This window comes from Phyllostomus discolor, chromosome 3 (genome assembly GCF_004126475.2).
Source record: "Phyllostomus discolor isolate MPI-MPIP mPhyDis1 chromosome 3, mPhyDis1.pri.v3, whole genome shotgun sequence".
Taxonomy (NCBI): Eukaryota; Metazoa; Chordata; class Mammalia; order Chiroptera; family Phyllostomidae; genus Phyllostomus; species Phyllostomus discolor.
In genome coordinates this window covers 198010972-198033596 of record NC_040905.2, presented here as the reverse complement: position 1 = coordinate 198033596, position 22625 = coordinate 198010972, and the positions used below count along the sequence as shown (strand labels likewise).

Sequence of the window (22625 nt, the reverse complement as noted above, 5' to 3'; positions counted from 1 at the left end):
CCCCACATTTGTTCAGTGATTGACGGGACTTTCACACCCAGTACTCCGTTTAATTCTTTACGAGGCAGGTGTCATTATTTCCATCTCAGAGGGGAGGGAGTGGAGGTTAAGTGACTTTGCCCCGAGTCACTAGGTGCTGGCAGGGGTGCGAGGCAGACCCAGGGCTTCTTCCAAGACAAATACTGAGTGCTTTCCCTCCCCTGGCTCCGGTCTCCCTTTCCAAGACCCCAGGTCTTGCTTCTCTTTCATGAACTGAATCGATTTAATGAAATCATTAAGTGATAAAAAGAGTTAATAAACGTGAGGCACTCAGAAGAGAGCCTGGCACGGACCAAGTGCTGTACAAGCAATGGCTACCGCAGTCTTCCCAGTTAGCGTTGTTGCTTCTCCGTCGCGGTAAAACCCACTTCAAAGACAGCCGACCACAAGCTCAACAGCTAGCACACTTCACGGCCAAAGCAGAATATGGAAAATGCCCACACTTAATTAAAACCGGGAAATGATAGAAAGCCAAATGACGTAACGGTTAAGAAGGGGACACATGAAGACGTTATAGACTTCTCAGAAGTCTGTCCAAAGCACTGACCTCCCCTGGCTGTACCTGGCAACCCCCAACGCGTCACTCAAAACTAGGCTAGACTCTCCCTTCCCGGCCTCACGGACCACACCTTCAGTGCACAAAGCCCAGCACCGTCTCACTGATATATGGGCTTCTGAGCCAGAAGGCCTGTTGTATGGAGGGAGAATAAAAACTCCGAGTGGAGGGAATGCGTTCAAGGTCATATACATTTACACACAATCTTCAAGTCCTTTTCATGGGCCTTAGTCTTCCAGCTCCCTTGTCAGGCCCAGCGTGGGCTCCGCAATCAGAGGCACTGAATACGTGTTTTAGGCTGGGCACGTGCGTGCAAAGCAACACTCCAGCCACCAGCTCATTGCTTGACCCCAAGTCCTTGTGCAAACAAAACAAGCCAGCAGCCACCAACACAGCTACGACAGAGGATAAGAAGGCGGCATTCTGCCATGTCAACTCTCCCAAAAGGAGTTCTTCTCCAACGATCTCCAAACCCACCGAGTGCCCCCAGCTGCCACACCCACTGCCACCTTTCTACAATTTTAAGCTGGCACTATCACAACAGACCTACTAACTTGCACATTCTCTGACCTAGGAATCCACTCTGAGGAACAAACTCAACGACTACCACACAAAGGAAGGAGACGGATTCATGCACACAGATGTCCATTGCATTATTTACAGTGAAAACCGGGGAACAAACCATACGCACACCAATGTCAACAAGCGTCTACTTGCAAAGGCATGAGAAGGGATGCTCACAGATGGTGGAGAGCTACCTGAAAAGTGCTAACATGAATGACAAGAACAGAATCAAACCTACACACATGTATAATTTCACATGCACATATAGAGTACCCCCAAAAGTGCATGCCCTGGGTGGCTCAAAAATGCATGACATTTTCCCCTCCTTCCTGCTTAGCTTTCTATCATTACTACTTTCTGAGGGGAAACTCACTATAGCTTCCACATGCTGCCCATCCATCTCCACAGGCAGGTTTGGGGACAAGGTGACTTCCTGGGATGACATCCTTCTCCAGACCAAAGACCTGTGACTCTACACAACATGTACTTCAGGTCTGTCCTCGAGAAGACAGCCATCTGACATGGTGGCTGGACCCAGGGACACAGCACCCACTGGGAAGTTCAGCACCCGGGGCGTGCAAACTCCACCTGGGAGCAGAACAAGCTGACCTTGAGACTACCTTCCAGCGCTGAGATGTCCCAGGAGGCTCTTGGGGAAGATGATCTTTAAGCCTGTAGCCTTTTCAATACAACAGACCACAAACATTGTAGACTGCCGGAGTGTACTGAGACACTACTACGTGCCGGTGACATAAAAGGCTCATTAAATGTGTTTGAACTCACCCAACATCCTCGTTAACTAGGAACCATTCATTTCCTTTACGAGTGGGGAAACTGACCTGAGGTCCTGAGAGGCGAAGTGACGTGCACCGCCAGGAACTGAACCCGAGTGGGAACACTCGGAGGTGGGCGGCCCGATCGCACGGCGCAATCTGGGGTGCAGATGCAGGTGGGGCATCTTTAGGGGACCGCCCCACCCTACCCTCACCACTTCACTGCATGCTGAGGAATACTGCTGCCACCTCCCCGAGCCCTCCCCGAGGTCCCAGTGCTACTGTGATGTTATACACACACTGAGGCTCAGAGAGGTCGACTTTCCTTGCCCCAAACCACACAGCTAGTAAGGAACAGGGCTCGTATTAGTACCCAAGCCTGTCTGGCCCCAAAGCCTGTGTGTGCCACACCAACCACTGGGCCACACCTCACTCCCCGCCAAAAAGGAAAGGAAAGGAGAGAGAGATGTAGTAGTCCTGTTGCGTCACACTAGAAAGAACTACCGACGCTCAGAGGCACACAGCATGCCCAGAGGCAGTGAGCTAGCTCCCCAGGGGAGCTGTGTCACCAAAGGATGGGAAGCCCTCTGGGTACAAAAGTCATCAGTGGCTCCAGGCAAAAGGCTGGATCCGCTGTGGTGGGGGAAGGGGAAGCGGAAGGGGATGGGGGATGAAATATGTGCTGTTCCTTACCAGGATATTCCAGTTCTGGATCCTTCTAGAAGAGCCCTGACCTTCCTCACACTTCTTCAGACCAGCCCCGTTTACCCAGCCTTTCATCCTCCATATTTAAAGGCCACCATCTTTTAGTGAAACGTTGTGGACCAAATATTTCATTTCCTTTATTCCCCTCTTCCTGGCTTCACAAGTGTAGTAAAAAGTTAATGAATCTATAAATTGCTCACTGGCTTAAAAAAAATGAAAAAAAAAAAAAAAAACCAGTTAATGGAAATTTTAATGAAAACGTCAAACCCAGGGACAGAATACCTGGACCAAACCGGGTGCCACGAAAGCCTGAAAACCTTTGCTTGAAAGGAAGTGGGGTCCCAAGTTCATGGACTTCCACGGTGGCGACCTGAGCTACACCCACCCTGAGGGCAACATCATCTGCACCTTCGATCGTCACTGTGCCGGGGAACCCGGCTTCTGAGACAAGGACAATGGCACGGACCCACACTTGCTCTGAGGTCTGAGGCCAAGGCTCAGGACTTGACACCAAAGATGGGCAAAGACATAACGCAAAAGTGACCACGTACTGCCAGGGTGCCCAAGAGGAGCCCGTCCATACAGTGTAAGCACCTGAGACGACTCCCCTCTGGAAACGTCGCAGCCCACCGGAGAGAGGAATGTATGTCTTGAAAGGAGTGTCCCAGGCCATCCCGGTACGTGCTCCCTATTCAAAAGCACCGCTGTGATGTCTACTGTATGTCCAGCATGGAGCTAGAACCTTTACAGATGTAGGTATTTCTGATATGTGCCCTGCCCCCCACAACATGGAAAGGTAACCAAGACTGCCTTCACTTTAATTGGTAAGGAAAGGGAGGCTCACAGAAGTCACACACCTCGGAGTCACACAGCTAGCCCATCCCCATCATGGCAGGTAGACAGGCTGGCAGTCAGCACTCATGAAAAACTGCCCAGGTTTCCTCCAAAAACCTCCTAACGGGCCTTCCAGCCTCCATTCAAAGCCCTCCAATTCAACAGTCCCTCCACCCCCTCAGCTGCAGCCACAGAAGTCTGACCCTGTCATTCCCCCCTCCTGAAGCCCTTCACAGAGTCCCCTCCTCCTGTGGAGGTAAAACTCACACTCCTTCCCAGCTGCCACCAACGCAGCCTTCACATGGAATGCTCCGGCCACACCAGGGCTCCTGTGCCTGCTGCTCACTCACAGCCTAGCTGACTCTCCTCCCCACCCTTCAGCCAAGTCTTATCTTAGACATCACTGCTACCAGGAACCTTCTCGGCATCTGTTGTGCTCTGTCCTACCCCACCTCCCATCTCCCTCTGGCTGCCCGAGGCAGAGTTGGACCTCCTTTGATGCCCACTCTTCCCAGTGGTCCCACCGCTCAACTCCCTACCTGCCTGCCTCCTCTCCTGGCCCATGGGCAGCCCCCAGGCGGGGTCCAGAGCTTGTTCACTGAACACAGGGCCTGTCCAGAGAAGAGCTCTGGGAAATGCTGAGAATGCATGAGATGACAAGAGATGTCTTCCTGAAGCATCCTTCTCACACACAGGCTAACACCCTGGGGCTGGGGCCGGGGCCGGCTCTGCCCTGCCTCCCCCAGCCTCCCCAAGGGAGAGTCCCATGGCCAGCAGCCCACAGCTATGGTGGATGATGGAGAATTGATAAGAACTGGAAGAAACGTAGTTTTCTCCAACACCTTCAACTTCCTCGCCTGTTCATTCTTTTCTCAGAGGATAGACGTGTTTTGCAATGAAAACAAAGGAGAGTGAGAGACAGAAAACCAGAGGAGGGCAGGTACAGGGGTGCCGTGAGCACATGCGTGGGAGAGTGGACACAGGCCCAAGGTTGGCCCGAGGGTGACCTGGGCCGACCCCACAGCTGGGTGGACACAGACACCAGCCCCCGGCGGCCAGGGCTCTCACGGAACTGCACCGGGACAAGACCTACCTGGGAACCACATCAGCTGCTTTTAGTTTCCAGAGATTTTGAAGCCTCTTCCTCTTTGTTTTTCCCCTAAACCAGTTACAATTAGCGTTGAGGGATATAATTACGTTGTTAGTTTAATTGCCTGTTTGAAGCAGGATCTACGGGGGTTTAATAGAAGATTTGAGGGGGAGGGCATATAAAATAAAAAGTCAGGATAATCACAGAAGAGATGTGTAATGTGACTTTCTTCTCAGGTAGAGACGAGGCCTGAACTGTGCCAGAGGCCAGGGAATCGCGTCCCCGCCAACTAGCCGGGCAGGGATCAGCGCTTCCAGGCGGCGCGACTTTGCTGGAAATTGATTTTGGAGACGCTGACCTAATTAATCAGGGAAGGATCCTAGAAGGCCCTCGGATTTGGAGCCTTTGCACTATTATTGGCAGTGACACACTTATACATGGTCGGGCTAGATGCTCCCAGGCTGGGGGAGCGCGGTGGCAGCGAACAGAGCTGTGCTTGTGTGGGCCCAGAGACCCGCCCGTCCCTCCGGGAGGGTGGCTCTGTGCAGGGGGAGCACACAGCTCTGGGGACAGTAATTAGAGGGAGGCAGCTCTGAGCTCAGAGTGAAGAGGAACATTCTCCTCCGGGGCAGGAGGACAACTGGGAGATAGTGAGCACCTTGACGACAGAGGCATTCAAGCTGGAAGGGCTTGGGGTGGGGACCCAGAGGAACCGGGATGAGGAAGAAGCAAATGCCTTTGAGTGACTGTACAAACACCTCCTGTCTCCAGACCACGGAGAGCAAAGGGGTCTAAGGAATCTGGAAGGACAGGAGACAAATGTTTCCTTCACATCAGAGGACCCTTTCATCCCTCAGCCACCGCACTGACCCCCTGAGTTACATGGGACATCCACCCTGAAGACCCAGCCCTCGTATCTGGGCGGCGAGGAAACGCTCTTTTCTAATTACTTTTTTCCAATTACAGGTAGCAATTTGCAGTAACCAAAAGCTACCTCCATGTGGGAAATGTGAAGCTCCAACGCAGAAGTGAAACTCGAGGCAGTCTCCTAGGCAATTATGGTCACCGCAGTGGCCTTGCTCTGTTCCAGGGCCGCCTTCTGCACTGTCCCGTCTCACATCAGCACATGTGAACGGGGGGCTGGAGGAGGACCTGCATGCAAGCCCAACCTCCACCACTCTGAGGTTGAGGAAACAGGCAGAGATCAGCTGCCCCATGGGCCTTCAGCTTCCCTTCTTGGGCTGAAGACGGAAAGCGGATCCTAGCACTCCCAGTTCCAAAATGTGGGAAAGCAGGAAGCTTTCCTGCCGAGCTGCTAAGTGCAGAGATAACATCATCAGAAAGATGTGACCCTGTGTCCACACCTCACCTGTAGGAGGGAACTTCCCGCTGAAGTCTTGGCACCTGTAACTGCCACGATGCCAGGGGCTGCCACTTGCTCACCCCAGCACAGCTGGCTCCCAGCACTACGCTGGCACACAGTGGGCACTCCAAACTGTGCGGAGGGATGCCTGGCACACAGAGTAAGCCCTTAACTGTCAACCACCAGGTGGGTCTGATGAAATGACGTGTGTCCTTTTAACCCAGTAATTTTTGGTCTGAAACATCTTATTAGCTTCAGGGTCAGAGGAGAGGGACTCCGCAGTCCTTCTAGAAACTTCCAATTCCCACAGCCACATGCCTCCTGGGATCCCTCCTCCGATCTGACGACTGCAAAGTTGTGAGGTCCAGCAATACTCTTTTCGGGCCCCGAAACATTCCACGGAAAAGTGTGAGGATTTGAATTTCCAGGAAAAGAGCCACTGAGGGGCCTCGGAGTTTGGAAAGGCAGTCTCTGCTTTTCTCCCACACCACCCCGCCCCTCCACCCCAGCTCACGCCTCTCAGTGGAACAGACATATTCCAAGTCCCAGGGCTGCCTGAGAGAAATGAGTTCTGCTAGGTTTTCTGCATTTTCTCCACTCAAGGCTAACAATGGTGGTGGAGTGTGCTTGAAGCCCTAGTACAAAGAAAGCAAAAATTCCACCGCGCCATTTATGAGGTTGCGCTGCACATATGACCCAGAGCGGAGAGACTCATTGAAATCCAATAAAGATGAGGGGTGGGGGCGGCTGCTCTGTTCCCGGAGCGGCGGCGGCATCTCCTTCCACGCGATCTGCCCGGCTCTGCCATCGACCGAGAAGAGAACAGGCTGCCGTTCAGATACCCTTTGCCAGGAGCAACAAGATGATGACCATGGGGGATGTCCTGGGCTCGCCCTTCTCCCACCACCCCCACTCTTCCAGGGATTCGATTCAAAGGCCTTCAGGAGTCTGAGGCCGCTGTGGTTTTCTTTAGGGGAGGGGGCGGAGGCTGGAGAGTAACAGTTTCATTTACAATAAAACATAAAAATAGAACTGTGGCATTTGTTTTGTACTCAAGATAATTATTAGCTGTTTTCACAGTCTAAAAGGTGGGGAGACCTCGTACTTGCTCAGAAGCTCCCACATCAGGGCAGTGCAGCTGCAGAAAGCAGCCAGGGTAGGGAGACGTGGAAGGCCTGGTCCCAAACAGGGTTTCCCAAGGGCCTGGCCCTGCGCTTCCAAACACAGGCTGGAACTCTCAATTCCGGTCAGCTCGGTTCTCCTGATAATCAGAGAAGGCATGTGGCCATGGGAATTGGAAGCTTCTCGAAGGAGACTATGTGCCAAGTCCTGTGTTGGACTTTGGGGATGTAATAGGACATTTCAAAAAACTAGCTACCGGGGACGGCCAAGATGAGGTCCCGAGGAAATCACTTCAATGTCACGTGCGCTACCATCTCTCGCCCCACGTGAGCGTCCACTGTGTGCACAGCGGTGTGTGAAGGACTTTACACACATCGCCTGTTTTAACCCTTCCCATAATGCTATGGGGTAGTATTCCACATCTCAACAACCCTCCAGAGGAGGAAACAGAATTAACGAGATGAAGTATCTTGTGCAAGGGGAGGAGCCCAGGTTCAAATTCGGCTCCATCTGATTCCCAAGTTCAGTTCCCTGGACAATCCCAACCAACCAGTGAGTACAGACTCACTAACAGGCCCCTGGGCAGATCCTTTTTCAGGAGAGCCAATGGGCACAGGCAGGCTGGCTTGCTTGCTTGCTTGCTTCCTTCCTTCCTTCCTTCCACAAACCCTCCCTGAGCCACTCCTCTGAACCAGGCTCTCCACCTACATGATAAATGTGAAGGGCGGCGTGGGAAAATGGCAAGCCTCCACTTGGAAGGGGAGCGGAGAGATGCCATTGATGAATCCTCACCACGGAACCAGGATTATAGAGCATGGACAGTTAGGAGGAAGCAGGTTTTCCCAGAGCCACGCAAAACAAAATGAATGCGCCGCAGAGAAGGAGTGGGTGAGCCCTATCACTGGAAACAAGCAGCACCTGGTTAGGAACCCCGTGGTGGGAACAGGCGTCCAGTAAGGTTCCCCTGACAACCACATGCTGGCCTCCCTTTCAGCTCAGTGAGTTCGGATAGGTCCAAGTGCACAGGACCCCCCACCCTGCGACCATTTCCACGGCACACCAGTGCACACTCTCCCACCCACCTGGTTCCCATCACGCCCCTGCAGGGGGTATTTTCATACCCCAAATCCAGGACGAGGAAACTGACACGCACAGATCCTTGCTCCTCGGCCCATAATTGGCATAGAGACGACAGCGCTGTGGGGATGATTAACATCCCAGCTTGCCCCCCACCTCTCTCAAGTAATTACACACCGGGTCAGGTCTGCAGTCAGGGAAATGAAGGTGGGACGTCCTGAAGGTGCAAAGGGCTGCCTGTCTCTGCGAACTTGCACGAAGTCCCAGGACTCCCTATTTCCTTGGAAAACAGTTTCTCGACTTGTCATCTATAAATTGCCTGAATCTTTTTTTTTGGAAGGTTTCCCCCACTTCACTAATTGCTTTCTTTGCCTTTTTCTCCATAAATTTAATTAACCTGCTATGTGATCTTGGGTTAGGCATGCCACCACCCTTCTTCAAATTCAGTTTCTTTCTCTCTCTGTTAAATGAGAGCGGGTTCTAATCTCTCGGAGCCCATCCATCCCTGGGTTCCAGGACCGGACTCAGGCTAGGCACGTGACCTTCATGTTCAAAGCTGCTTCGACCGGAGCTCCCCAGGGTGCCCAGGACCATCCTGCTCGGAACAGCTCCCAGCCCTGAGTCAGCGGCATTAGCTCTCAAGGCCTCAAGTTATCCTAGATGAAGAGGCAGGACAGCCTACCTTGGCCACATCCCTTCTGTCCCAGATGGATCCCCAAAGCTCAGACCTGCCTCTGGCATTTCAGCAGAGCTGCCAGTCCCCGGCTGCAGGAGAAACTCCAGATCAGGGGCTGGATCAAGAGCATGAGCGTGAGGCTGAAATTGTAATAATAATAACTGACATTTATATCACGCCTTTCATCCCCAAATCCCAAATTAATTAACTTTTTACGAGACATTTTTAAACTAGTGCCATTTAATAAAATTCTATTAGGAGAAGTCTTTTTTTTTCCCTCAGCCCTATATTTTTATTAACAGCCACCAAAAATATAATTTACAGGCAACTGAAGCCAGTCAAGAGAGAAACAGGGAGAGGCTGGCCCTGCTCATGAGAAAGCAGGAGATCCAGCGTGGGCCACAGGGGCCGAGCCCCGGGCCTCACAGTTTGGGGTGTGAGCCCTCTGGGGTTCCCACGGGCCCTGGTTACTCTGCGAGACTGAATCTCAGCCCCGCATCATTCATCTCACATTTATTGATCATCTATTTTCTGCAGCCACTCTACGAGCCACTGTGGATAAAACAGGCAAACAAAGCATTCACGGCCTCACATTCCTGGCGCACACCCCCTCGCGGGTCATGAAACGCCAGCCAATTACCTCACTGATAACTAGGTACTTGTAATAGAGGTAGGTGCCGAGAAGAAAGAGGCCCCTTTTCCCCCGAGTGACAGCATCTAATGTTAAAATAATCTAGTCTTCAGTAGCCAGCAGGGGGACCAGGAAAGACCTCCCTGAAAAATTAGTATTTAACCTGAGAAATGGTTTGGCATAAGCCAAGCAAAGGGAAGGGGTCAGGGCGTGGGGGCACATGGGAACAGCTACATGAGAGCTCAGAGGCTGGAAGGTGCTTGGTGTGTCTGAGGAGGAAAGAGAAGGTCGGCCTGGTGGCGCAGAGGAAGGGAGGGTGTGAGATGGGGCTGGACAGGCGACAGAGCCAGCGGACTCCATCCTGAGGACAGTTGAGAGCTGACCAAGGTGCAGGCAGGGGAGAGACATGACCAGATGTGTCCTTTTCAACAACTGGTTCGCGACTGGCCTGCATACGGCAGTCTCCCCTTGCCCACAGCAGACACGTTCTGAGACCCCAGCGGATGCCCGAAACCACGGGTAGTACGGAACCCTGTAAATACTACGTGTCTTCCTGGACACACCTACCTATGACGAAGTCCAGTTTACAAATCAGACACAGTAAGAGGTTAACAGTGAGTAGTAACAAAAAAGAACAGTTGTAAAAATATGCTGTGATTAAGATTATGTGAATGTGGTCTCTCTCTCTCTCTCTCTCTCTCTCTCTCAAAATATCTTACTGTACTGCACACGCAATGGGGGCAAAGGGGGGATTCATGTCCCAGGCGGGACGGAGCGGGATGGCATGGGATTCCATCACACCACTTACAACAGAATAGAATTTAAAACCTATGATTGTTTCTTTCTGGAAGTTTCGGTTTAATATTCTCAAACCGTGGTTGACCACAGGTAACTGAAACCACAGAAAGCCAAACCACAGAAAAGGGGGTCTACGCTGTACTCTCTTGTACCTGGGGGATTACCGCTTCTGCTCACCTGTTCTGCCACACTGCCCAACACGGCTGCCGCTGGCCACATGTGGCTACTGAGCATTTGAAATGCGGCCAGTCCAAACTGAGGTGCGCCGTCTATGGAAAATACACCTCAGTTTCAAAGACTTGATACAAAATAAAGAGTATAATAGCTTGAGAGTTTTTCTATAGATTACAGGAAGTCATAACATCTTGGAGATACTGGATTAAATATACTATTAACATTCATTTCACTCACTTCTTTGTCCTGTTTCATTGTGGCTACTACAAAATTTAAAGCTATATAGGGCTAGCATTATATATCTATTGGCCATCTCTGCATTATGTATTTAAAAGAAAACCATTTAAATAAAATACGCATTCACCCACATCGAGGAAAGATGAGCATTCACGGCTCTGGGGGCTGGTTGAGGGCCGAGAGCGTATTCCTCGGCCCCCTCCCTGCCCTCCCTGACGGTGGGAAGGGCAGAAATCCCACAGAGACCTGGAACTGTGCAGGGCGGGGGCGGAGAGGGCTGGAGGTTCTGAAGAGGCAAACCAGCCCCAACCATCACCATCATACTCCCCACCCAGATTTAGTAAGACAAAAAAATAAGTTACAAGGGAAAAAAAAATCTAAAACCATTTGACTCTCACTCTCTGAGTCACAGTAAAGTCAGGTCAGGAAAAGATCTTCTCCCGAGTCGCCTGGACGCCATTTCCAAATTCAAGGCCAGGCTCTCTTTCCTGACGTTGGCAGTGGAAGGGCCACAGTCAGGGCCAGGTTGGGGGGCCCGAGTCCCTCTCCATCCTCATTTCTCTCCATCCCCTAAATAGGTTTCACAAATGTGGCCTCGAAAGGTTGGATTAGGACATATTTAAATATTTTTTTCTATTAGTTGCCATAATTCAAAATTTAGGAAATTTTACATAATACTCCAGGTTTACAGCTTCTCTTAAAAGAAAAAAAAAAAAGATCTGGCCATGCTGTGCCTGCGTTCCGCCATGCTCAGCTGAAGCTGAGTGGCAATGGCTCCCCTGAGACGGGCAGGGCAGCTGCTCCCCATCCACCGCGTGTGGGTCTGAGCCCTGCCTGCCCTCCAGCTGCACTCAGGCCGCCGAGCGTATCCTGCGTGCTTTGGAACCTCTGTATGTGCGGTAACCACTGCCCAGAACGCCCTTCCCCCTCTCACCCAGCACTGTTCTCCCACCCTCAGGCTGTCCTGGCCCCCCCTCCCAGCGCCCCCGGGCTGGGCGCAGTCTGCACTTACCACACTCTCCTGCAATCACTCATTCCCCGCCTGCTTCCTCCACCGGATGCTGAGCCACAAGAGGGCAAGGATCGCGCCCTACTCTTCTTTCCTGTCTCATCAGCGCCCGGCAGAAAAGATGCTCAAAAGTGTTTGCTTGGTGAACCGTGCCAAGAGGAGAGGGAACGTGCTGGAATCACACCCTACTCCTGTCTCCTCCCCAGCGCAATTTCTTCTGGTGACGGTTGAAGATGCACCCGGGACACTCATCGCCTTAGCAAAGCCAGCCAACCTAGAGCACCCCTCTAAATAAACTGCACTTTCACCAATAACCTGAGAGCCTAAAAAAAATCATTAGAAGTTGAAAATTATACGGAGTCTGGAGTGACTTTGAACCCATATAACCACCCTAAGTCACTTTTTCTGTTGGGCAAACAAGAAAATCTTGATCGCCCTTTTTGAAGTTGCCAGAGCCCTGTCTTGTTGCTATTAAAATGAAGTTTCACAATGGCCCTAAACCAGTTCTTCCAGTTTTCCTGAAAGAACTGACTGTCATTCAACACAAATAAAATCTTTTATAAAACAGCAAAGGCAAGGGGACCTGCTCAGCAGAGTGAGACGCAGTCATCGCTCCATGCAGCCGACATGGAGGAGCCCTGGTTCGTCAGCGGCTCCATTAGCAAGTCCCGAGCACCCGCTGGACACGAGACGAAGAGGTGAGCGAGCATACGGCCCAGGAAAGTAGCAGCAGATTCAGAGGAGACACAGAGGACACTCCAGATACAGATTGTGCACAAGGACACCTGATCTTTCATGTATTCCATCACACCAGGCTCAGGGAGGCAAGTCTGCAGCCCTTCAAGAGACAAAGAGGGAGCAAGAAAGAGACCGGAGAGGTGGGGAAGGGAAAGGAGAAAACGGGAGAAGACACCCAACTTAAGATTCAGGAGTGAGAAATTACCTCCCACCAAGCCATTCCTCTGTGAATTTTTTAAAAAGGAGAACTATACCAATGAATTTATTGAGTTCCATCACTCTGAGATTTTGAGTAAGGAGACTCAGGCTCAGAGAAGGTCCTATCTTATCCATCCTTCAAAGTCCAGCTCAAACGCCCACTCCGTCGACCTCCACTTTTGATGCCTCCAAGGAACCACAGAGAGAGCAGTTCCCGCTCCTGACGACCTGCTCCAGGCCCGACACTGTCCTACGTGCTTTGCCGGTGGGTCCCACTTCATCTCCCAACAACCCGCGTGGTAGCAGCTGTTCTCGTCTGCCTTCTCCAGATGGGAAACGTGAGGCATGGAGGGCTGTGTCAACCAGCTGTCCAGGTCCAAGCAGCACTTGCCCCCCAAGCAATCTGGCTGCCTGTGGCTGCTGAGGCCTCACTGTCTCTCCACTCTGGAGACCTGATATTCACCCAATATTGACTCATCTCTTCACAGCACAGGTCAGAAGTAAAGGCTGGAGTTTTCAGAGCTGAAGAATCAAGTGCTGACTAAGGAGAAGAAATGAAACAAAACACCCAGACACACCCTGATACAACTTCCCAACTCCAAGAACGAAGAATTCTGAACGTTGCCATAGAGATTAAAAAAAAAAACCTATAGAGAAACAAGACTTGGTCCAGCATTAGACTTGTCATCTGCAGGATCAAGAGCCAGAAGACATGAGTGTAAGAGGTACAAGGGTCTGAGAAAAAGGACTTTGAAGCTGGAACACAATCCCAGACCAACCCATCACTCCAGTGTGAGGAAAAATAATGACTTCTTCAGATACACAACGATTCTGGAGCCACCCCAGCACCTTTTCTGAAAAACACGAAGGAAAATGAATCCAAGAAAGAGAACGGAACTTTAAAAGGAAGAAAAAGGAAACCAATGAAACAACGTTAACTCCAAACAATGACAGAAAATGCAGTTTCAACGCAACTCTTACATAATTCCCCGAAAACATAATGCGGGTTTTGTTAAAAGCTGGAAATAAAATTCCATGTCACATTAACCAAGAACTGATTGATTACAAAGGGTAAGAAAATTATAAGTTCGACTCAAATATCTGTGTGGAAGGTGAGAGTAATCAGAGATACTAATTTAGTCTCGTCCAAGTTCAATTATGTTTGTTAAAAAATTTAACCATAGTGAGAAATGAGATAGAGGATTATGACTTCCAAACCAATGGGGGGCGTGGGATGGAGCAAGCATGAGGAGTAGAAAGAAAAATAAATAATACAAAGGAAAAGGGGAAACTAAAGAAAACTAGCAATCCAACCAAAGCAGGAGAAAACATCATGGACGACCAAAAGCAAAATAAGGTGGCAAAAAGAAGTTGAAATTTCAAGAAGCAATCACAATAAAAATGAATGGTATATAAATTCCCCCCTTAAAAAACACGGTATACACAGGACATACAGTCAGTAATTTTATAGTAATTATATATGGTGGCGGCCGGGTGTTGGAAATACCAGGGGACACTTTGTAAAGTATATGGTTGTCTAAGCACTGGGTTGCACACCTGAAAGTAACACAAAAGAATATCAGATGTAAACTGTGAAATGAAAAAAATTAAATAAAAACAATGTAAAAAAAACATGGTATAACAAATTGGAGGGGCGGTTGTAGGCAGGTCAGCAGCTAAAACAAAAGACCCCAAGGCTACAACAGAAAGGCTTACGGCAATGTTAGACAGAGCGTATCAGTGAGGAAAGTGGGCAAAGGGCACATACACTGTGTCTACTAGTCCTTGTGAAATCTTAAATTACTTTAAAGCAAAAAATTTTTTTTGAAAAATTAACAAAATCTAAAAAAGCAGAAACGGTAACAGACTCCATGGCAAAAAAAAAAAAAAAAAAGAAAGAAAAAGAATTATAAGGAACAGAAAGATTTTTAAAATTGATCTAAAATTCAACCACCAAAAGAACCTGCAATAACCAACTTTTACAATCCCGTAAACCACCTGGAGCAAAACTTGTTGAAAGCACAGGAGTAATGGAAAAACCCATCAGTTATAATAGGACAGAGAATGTAACACGCTTCCCAGAAATGCACAGATCAAGAGGGTTAAAAAATCAAAAACAAAAATGAGGCAATAAAGAACTCAAAAAACAATTAGCTAGTTTTATATATTTTATATGTAATTATACAACAATAAACATCCTTTCAAAACCCCCTAGAACAATTACAAACTAATCAATGTGATACTGGCTACCAAGAAGATTTCAGTATTATTTTAAATTAGAAATTACACGGGCCATACTCTCTGACCACAAGACGGTAATACTAAAAATTAAACAAAAAGAGAACCACGAAGAAATGGGAAAGTACTCCAAAGGTTATTTAGAGAAGTTTATTTTTAAAGAAATGAAAACAAACAGCAGACCTCTGAAATGGACAATGAGAGGACGTGGACAATGAGGGCTCTATCCAGCAAAAGCCACAGGATGCCTCCAAAGCAGTCATGCAAACAAGTGAAAAAAGAAAAAAATAAACCAAAAGAAAGTAGAAAATGAAAGAAAAATAATCAGAAGTTAAAGAAATAGAAAACAAAAATTTGATAATAAAAACAAGGGCAGCGAGTTCTTTGAAATTACCAATAAAATAGCTAATAGCCCTCCACCCCCAGAAAATAAAATTTAAAATATTAAGAAATGAGAAGGTGGCTGTAACTAAAGAATCAAAAGGAGGGACAGAGGGAAGGAGAAAGGAAAAAAGACTATATATATTTCAAAATTGATATTTATATATATTTAAATACATCTTAAATAGACCAGTTTCTAAATAATGAAAATTACCCAAAATTGACTCAAGAGCAAATAGAAAACCTTAATAGACCAATAATCAGAGGAAGAAATTCAAATTATAAATTACTGGGAATGTTCAAATAATTTTACTGGCAAATTCTACCAAATCCTCGATGAACAGATTGTATTTACATCTTCAGAATTGCTGAGGGGAGGGGAGGGGACTGATTTCTGCTACAGAGCCGGTGTATTCCTATTAAACCTGGGCAAGGACCATGTAAAAGGGAGAAAACTGTACATAAATCTTACGTAAATGCAGATCCAAGGTTCCTCCTTAAATGTTAGCCAATAAGACTTGGCACTAAATTAAGTAATACAACTCTAAAAAATTAACTTCAACCTAGGTCGTCTTGGAAAGACTGAGATTTAAAAGGAAGATCAATATAATTCACTAGGAATTTTTTAAAGCCTCCATAGAAAGACTGCCTCTCCAGAACATCCCTCAAACACTTAATGTAATGACAGCGCTGCTCCGGTTAAAGTCAGGAATAACCACGAATGCACACTATCACTACTACCATATTATTCAAAATTATTCTGAAGCCCTGGCTGGTGTGGCTGAGTGGGCTGAGAGCCGGCCTGTAAACCAAAAGGCTGCAGGTTGATTCCTGGTCACAGCACATGCCTGGGTTGCAGGCATGAGAGAGGCAACGGATCAATGTTTCTCTTGTGTGCTGATGCGTCTCTCGCTCTCTTTCTCCCTCCCTTCCCCTCTCTCTAAAAAATAAATAAAACCTTCAAAATAAAGTTTTTTAAATCATTCTGGAGATTCTAGCCAATGTAAAAGGACTAGAAGGAAGAAACAAGAATATTAATATTGGAAAGGATAAGACAACCCTATTATTTGCAGATATAATTGTCTACATTAAAAAATAAATTCAAAAGAATCAACTGAAAAACTATTAGATTAGAATTCAGCAGCCAGACACAGGATAAACATTCACAAGTCAGTGGCTTTCCCACACATCAACAATCATCAATTAAGAAATATAATGGGAGGAAAAATACCACTCCCACGAGTAACACAAGTTATGAAACACCAAGTAGCAAGCCTAGGACAGACGGAAGGTACAGTCATTAAAACAGCTGGAAAAAACGGCACAGAATTAGGTAAATGGATCAATTTAAAAGAATAAGATGTCCAGAGGCAGACCCATGCATCTTCGAGAATTCAGAAAATTGCAAATGTGTCGCTTCAAATCTACGGGCAAAGAAGAGCACATTCAATGGCATTCAACAGTAATCATGCGTCCTCACTGAGGAGGCCACGGCATCGTTTTTGGGTACGCAAGCAAAAACTGCTTAACCTGAATCTAATAATAAGGCAACATCAGACACACCCAAATTAAAGGACGTTCTACAAAATAACAGGCCCATACTCAAGAGAAAAAAAAACACACTGAAGGTCATAAAAGACAAAAGACTGAAGAACTGATCCAGCTGTAAAGAGACTCTTTAAAGGGACAGAACACCTGGAACACGGCCTGTGATCCAGGGGTTTCCTTCCCTGCAGAAGAATTACTGGAACAGATGGTGCAACTGGAATAAGGTCTAGAGACGCGGCTAACAGTGTTACTTTTCTAATTTTGATCACTGTGGTTATATAAGTAAATGCTCTTGTTTTTAGGAAATGCATCCTGAAGTATTTAAGGGTAAAGGGGTATCATGCCTGCAATTCTGTCTCAAATGGTTTAGGGGGGAAAATTATATACAGAGAGCTGAGGCGGGAGGGAGAGGGAGGGGAGGAAGAGAGACAGGGAGAGCAAATGTGGGAAATGCTGACATTTGGGGAATCGGAGCGTAAGTAATATAGGAATTATCTACCCTAGTCTTACAAGTTTTCTGTAAGCCTGAAATTATGACAAAGTAAGTTTTTAAAAGGAAAAAATATAAGTTGCAAGATCTCCTGGGAAAGTTGTGGTTTCGTCCACATGAAGAATTATTATAAAACGTGTCTGGGAATTATAAACACCGAATTCTAGATGGTTGTTACCTCTGGAGAAGGAGGGAATTGAGACTGGGGAAGGGGATTTCAACTCTCTATGTAGAGTTTTATTAAATTCAATCAAATGTGGCAAGAACAAATAAATAAAATTTATAAATAGGTAAGAGTGAGACACCTGCAAAAATACATAAAAATAAATGCCAGATGGATTAGATAGCTAAACAGGAAAGAGAAACACTAAAAAACTTAAATTAAAGATAATATTGGAAAAGGCATTTCTAAGCATCTTCAGAAAACAAAGCAAAACAACAACAAAAAGTAATTCCAATATGCTAGGTTCTGTTCTAGGCGTTTTGAACGCATTATATCTCCATTGATCCTTGGAAACAACCCGGTAATGTATGTTCTGTTATTCCCAGAACACAGAGGAGGCTCAGAGAGCCCGGCAGCCACAGGCCCAAGCCTCCTCCCAGACCCTGAGCTCCGCACCAGTTCTCATCCTTCTGAGCTACTCATGGCAGAAAGGCCCCAGTTTTTGCAATTCCAACGTAAAAAAAAAAAAACAACAACGAAGAAAATAAATCCAGGAACAGTAGGATTCGAGAAGATTCCCATTCACTCTTTCAACAAATATTTACCGCACATTTCTTAAATTACGTCCATTTACTGTTACCGCAGTAAGCAGTTCACTTATTTTACTTAAGCCTCATACTACCACCATGGGCTAACTTTTTCTACTCCTGTTTTCAAGCAGAGACAACAGGGACTCAGATTCTGGGAGTGAGTTGTTCAAGGTCACAGGAGGTCAGGCAGAGCCGGGATCTGAACCAGGTCTGCCTGCCTCTGGAGCCTGTCCCTTGCCCACTAGGCAGCATCTGTCACCTTTCCTATTGAGCATTCAGTGCACCATGTTCCATGTGAGAGGCTTCCCCTGGAGGAGGAGAAAAAAATTACAGCCTGTGGACTCAAGCCAACCACGCCCTCCCCTGGGATGTTAAGAAGTACAGGCCCAATCTGCTTCTGCCGAGCCTCCACGTGAGAGTGCTCAGAGCTGCAAGTAAGTGTGACTGTGGTCCATGCAGCAAACACCTGAGCAGCTAGTGTGTGCCAGGTCCCGGGACACAGTGGGGAATCAGAGTGACTTCACCCCATCCTCAACAAGCTTGCAGTCCAGACAACTGACCATCCAGGCACAATGAAGGATAAAACCAATCAAGATGGACTGGGGTAGGGGGACAAGGGAGGAGGTTAAGGGGGCTTTAGAGAAGCCCCCAGGCCCGCTCTGTTTCCACAAGCAGCACCAAGAGCCCAGAAAGAACTGGTTTGTACAAAGGTCAGGCAGCCAGCATGAGGGAGACAAATTCAAGGTTTCCAACTCCAGTCCCGGGGCAGCGCTCCTTGCCTGGGGCAAAGGGACAGAGACATGCTCAGGGCACAGTGCTAGGGGTTTCCTGGGCCAGACAGAGAGCACGTGGAGCTTCTGTCCCTGCGAGTAACTCTCACCCCAATGCAGCCTCAGGGGAAGCTGGCCAGAGGGCAGTGGCCACATCCTCTCCTGGACCTTGCCCTGGACTAGTGGCTCCCACTTCAGCTCCTACAATGACACACTTGACCTTGGTGAGATGCTCCCCTTTGTGCACCTGCTGCGACTGTCCACGGTGCCATCCAGAAGGAAGGGTCCATCTGCTTCCTCCACGGGGGCACTAGCTAGAAAGGTCAGAGTGGCCGTGGCAAGTCTCACCATCCCAGGGCCTGGGCCACAGAGTGGCACTTCCCACCTGGCAGGGGACCCTGGACTCGGCCCCACACCTGCCACAGGGGCTCCAGCCAGGCCACCCGTACTTTCCCTTATCCCTGGCCAGCCAACTGGCCATGTGGCCATTCATAAAGCTAGGCACTGGGTCTGAGGCTGCTCAGGCCTGCACTTGGGGAGGGGCCAGGCTGGGCTCCTGAGCGTGAGAGTGTGACTCAACCTTTTGGGCCCCATTCTCCTCTTGATCCCAGCACGACTCCTTCACGGAGTTGCTGTAGCAGATGAGCTTATAAAGCATTAAGGGCTGTACAAGGAAAGTCCTAGCAGCCCCCAGCCTCTCCACGCTCAGGCCAAGGCCCAGCACGTCCTCACACCTAAGGTCTCCCTCACACCTCACATCTGCCCCGAGTCACACACAGCTCGGGAATTAACTTAAGCCAGCATCTACCACCATCTGCTTCCTCACTTGGAGCCCAGAGACCGACGCTTAACCAACAGGCCAGAATACACACGACCAAAAGGGTGGCCCCCTCAAACTGCCCCGGGAAGGCTGCGCTCCTGTTCCCACAATCCCAGTTTGGGGAGCACATCTGTGAATCCCTCTCTGGGAACAAATCTTCCTCCTTTAAGGACAGTTTTGCCTTCAGTGAAAAGAGCTACCAGACTTTGGGCACCTACCATTAAGCCAGCATCAGGCTTAGGCTTACTCTGTGCTTTTTTGTCCATTTAATTCTTACCCTCGATGGATGAGGCTGGCTCAATGAGCACCCCCACTTTTCAGATGAGTGACAGTTGCCGGACCAACAAGAAACACTGGGGGCAGAGCCAAGGCTCCGCCTGGGGTGGGCTGCCTCCATCTGTGGCACCTTCCTCACCACTCTGCCACCTGCAAAGCACATCTTCTGCCTCCTGGGAAGCAGCTGCAATGCTGAACCCCTCCCCCCAGCCCTGAGGGGCAGCGCCATCCACAGACAACGTATGCCGAGGGGTATGGCCCCCCAGCACCCCAGCTCTCTCGTTCCATCCCACTCCTGTCTTCACTTTCAACAATATAAACAGCTCCGGTGACCAGCCAATCAGCTCCTTAGCCTCCTTTCTTCCAGTGGCCTTTCTTTCCCGCCCCCTCCACAAGCTCAACTACCCACGCCCACATTCACACCTGGTCCCCACCAAGGACGCCACCACACCCACAATCTCAGTCTTGGGCACCCTGTCCTCAGACTCCCAGACTCCTCCACCAGCCCTCATTCCAATGAGACCTCCCAGCCCATCTCCCCTCCCCTTCCCCCACTGCCACCACCCCCCCCCCCAGCTAAGACCAAGCCCATCATGGTAACTCCCCTTGGCATAATCTTCTACTCCCTAGCAAAACCCCAAGTGAACTCCTTGCCCACCCCGTCCTGGAGGAACACACTGAACCAGGTAGACCGTCTACTTTAAATTTATGACCACCATCCTCCAGTGGGCCCTCAGTAACCCAGCCATTTACCTCCTCAATTCACTTTCCTGCAAGATTATTTGAGACTTTCCCCTTTCTCCTCAAACCTCAAACAACCTGCTTTCCTGAGAAAATAAAAGCAACAAGAAGAAAACGACTCTTCTTCCCACCATGGGCCAGGGGTTCGCTGGCCCCAACATGCCCCTCCCACCGGATCCATTCCCTCGCTTGGGCGCTGGTCCCACCACTCTCTCCCAAATCAGACCACTGCTCCGGCGAATTCCCCTTCTCTCTGGCAACATGGGTTTTCCCTTCTCCACCAGATCCCACAGCACAGACCAGGCCCCAACAGCAGCACCAGGGGCACGCGCCCCGCCACCTAACTCTCCCATTTACAGCAAAACTCCAACACGCGTCTGTGCTCACAGGCTCCACCTCCTCTCTCCCATTCTGTCAATTCCACTACATGCTAAGCAGCCGCCCCGCCCCCAGCCCCCCAATGAAATCACTCTCCCCAGTGCCACCAGTGAACCAGCCTTCCCATTGCCAAACACAAGGGGCATTCCTCGGTCCTCATCTTGGTTAACATGGGTGATCTCTCCCTCCTTCCTGAAATGCTCGTTTCTTGGTTGTGAGAAACTCTCACCTCCTGGTTCTCCTCCCTCCTCATTGGCTGGTTCCTCCCCCACTTCCAGGAGCTCAGCTTTGGGACTCCTCTGTACCCACACTTCTTGGGTGACCTCATCAAGTCCCATAGAGTCCAGTGCCATCTGTATGCTGAGGATGCACTGGTTCCACACTCAGCTCACCTCAGAGGCATCGTAAACTCAATTCACATACCTGAAAGTTCCCATTTCCCACCCCCACCCCACCAGTACCTGCTCCTCCCCGCACCTCACCCCCCGTCTGGCAACAGCACTGCCAACCAATCACCTGTGCCCTGCAAACATCTAGGCTGCAGTCGAGTTGAGTCACTCACTTTCCCTCACACTCCACATCCAACCCACTGGTGAGTCCCACTGGCTCTGACATCGAGGTCCTCCCACATCTGAACCCCTCGGTGCCATCTCTCCTTCACACACCCAGCATCACCCCTAACCCCGGCTCCCTCTAAGTTTCCCAGCGGTCTGCTCGCTTCCATTCCTTCCCCTCCCAGAAGCCCAAGGGTGTGTGTTTGATACTCACTGCACGTCTTCATTTGGACTAGCCACGTCTCCAGGACTCTACGGCCACGCTCGGCAAGTGGCAATTGCACCAGACAGCGCAGCTCTAAAACAAGAACCTGACCAAGTCACTCCTGAACCCCTCCCTGACACCTCACCAACTCTCGGGATAACGCCCCAACTCCCCACCGGGCATGAAAAATGTCTTACGACCTGCCCCTCTGGGGCCTCCAGCCTCACCCCTCAACACTCCCCTCCTCCAAGCACACCATCACTCAGTTTTTGAATGTGCCATCTGCTCATGTGCCTCTGAGCCTCACACGCTGTCCCTTCCACCTCGATGGCTGCTTTCCTATCCACCTGCACACCACTCATTTGATCTGCAACGTCCCTTCACCCAGGGAGCTTTCACTGACACCCTAACCTCTGCAGAGGTACCCCTTCTCTGTGCTCCTAAACTGCCCATCTTCCTGAACTGTGTGTGCTCCCCAAGGGAAGGGACCGTCTTGTTCACCTGTGCTGAGCACCCAGAACCCGTGCTGAGCACCCAGAACCTGTGCTCCGTGTAACTGGTTGAATTAATGACTGAGCGAGGCTGCCCTGCAATGAGGCATATCCTACCCCCTCCTCTACTCACTCCTCCTTTCAGCACCTCCCTGCCCCCGCTCACCACCTGAACACGGAGCCACGGCAGGCTCCTACGCCACAGCTTCCTCAGCCCTTCACTGTCCTCAAATTTTATCCTGAGAGAGCAGAATTCCACATCACCCCAGGATTCTGATTTGGGTAGAATGAGGAACACACATTTTCATGTAAAATACACGCCTGTACTAATCTGGTCTTTACTTCCTTCTCCTACCCCAAACAAGGCTAAAATCCAGGCGGGAGAAATAATTTTAC

At 49.3% G+C, this 22625-nt stretch overlaps 1 protein-coding gene across 14 annotated transcripts in view; it reads right to left on the bottom strand.

Moving 5' to 3' along the window:
* ZNF618 (zinc finger protein 618) overlaps nt 1-22625 on the bottom strand; it is a 167086-nt gene that overhangs the window by 85420 nt on the left and 59041 nt on the right. Inside the window, exon 1 of one of the 14 annotated variants that reach the window (XM_036022104.1) lies at nt 11652-11795. The exons of the other annotated variants lie outside the window; for them this stretch is intronic. The gene's annotated coding sequence lies outside the window, so the exon portion shown is untranslated. Of the gene's footprint in view, nt 1-11651; nt 11796-22625 lie in introns of those variants that run through there. 14 annotated transcript variants of the gene reach the window in all.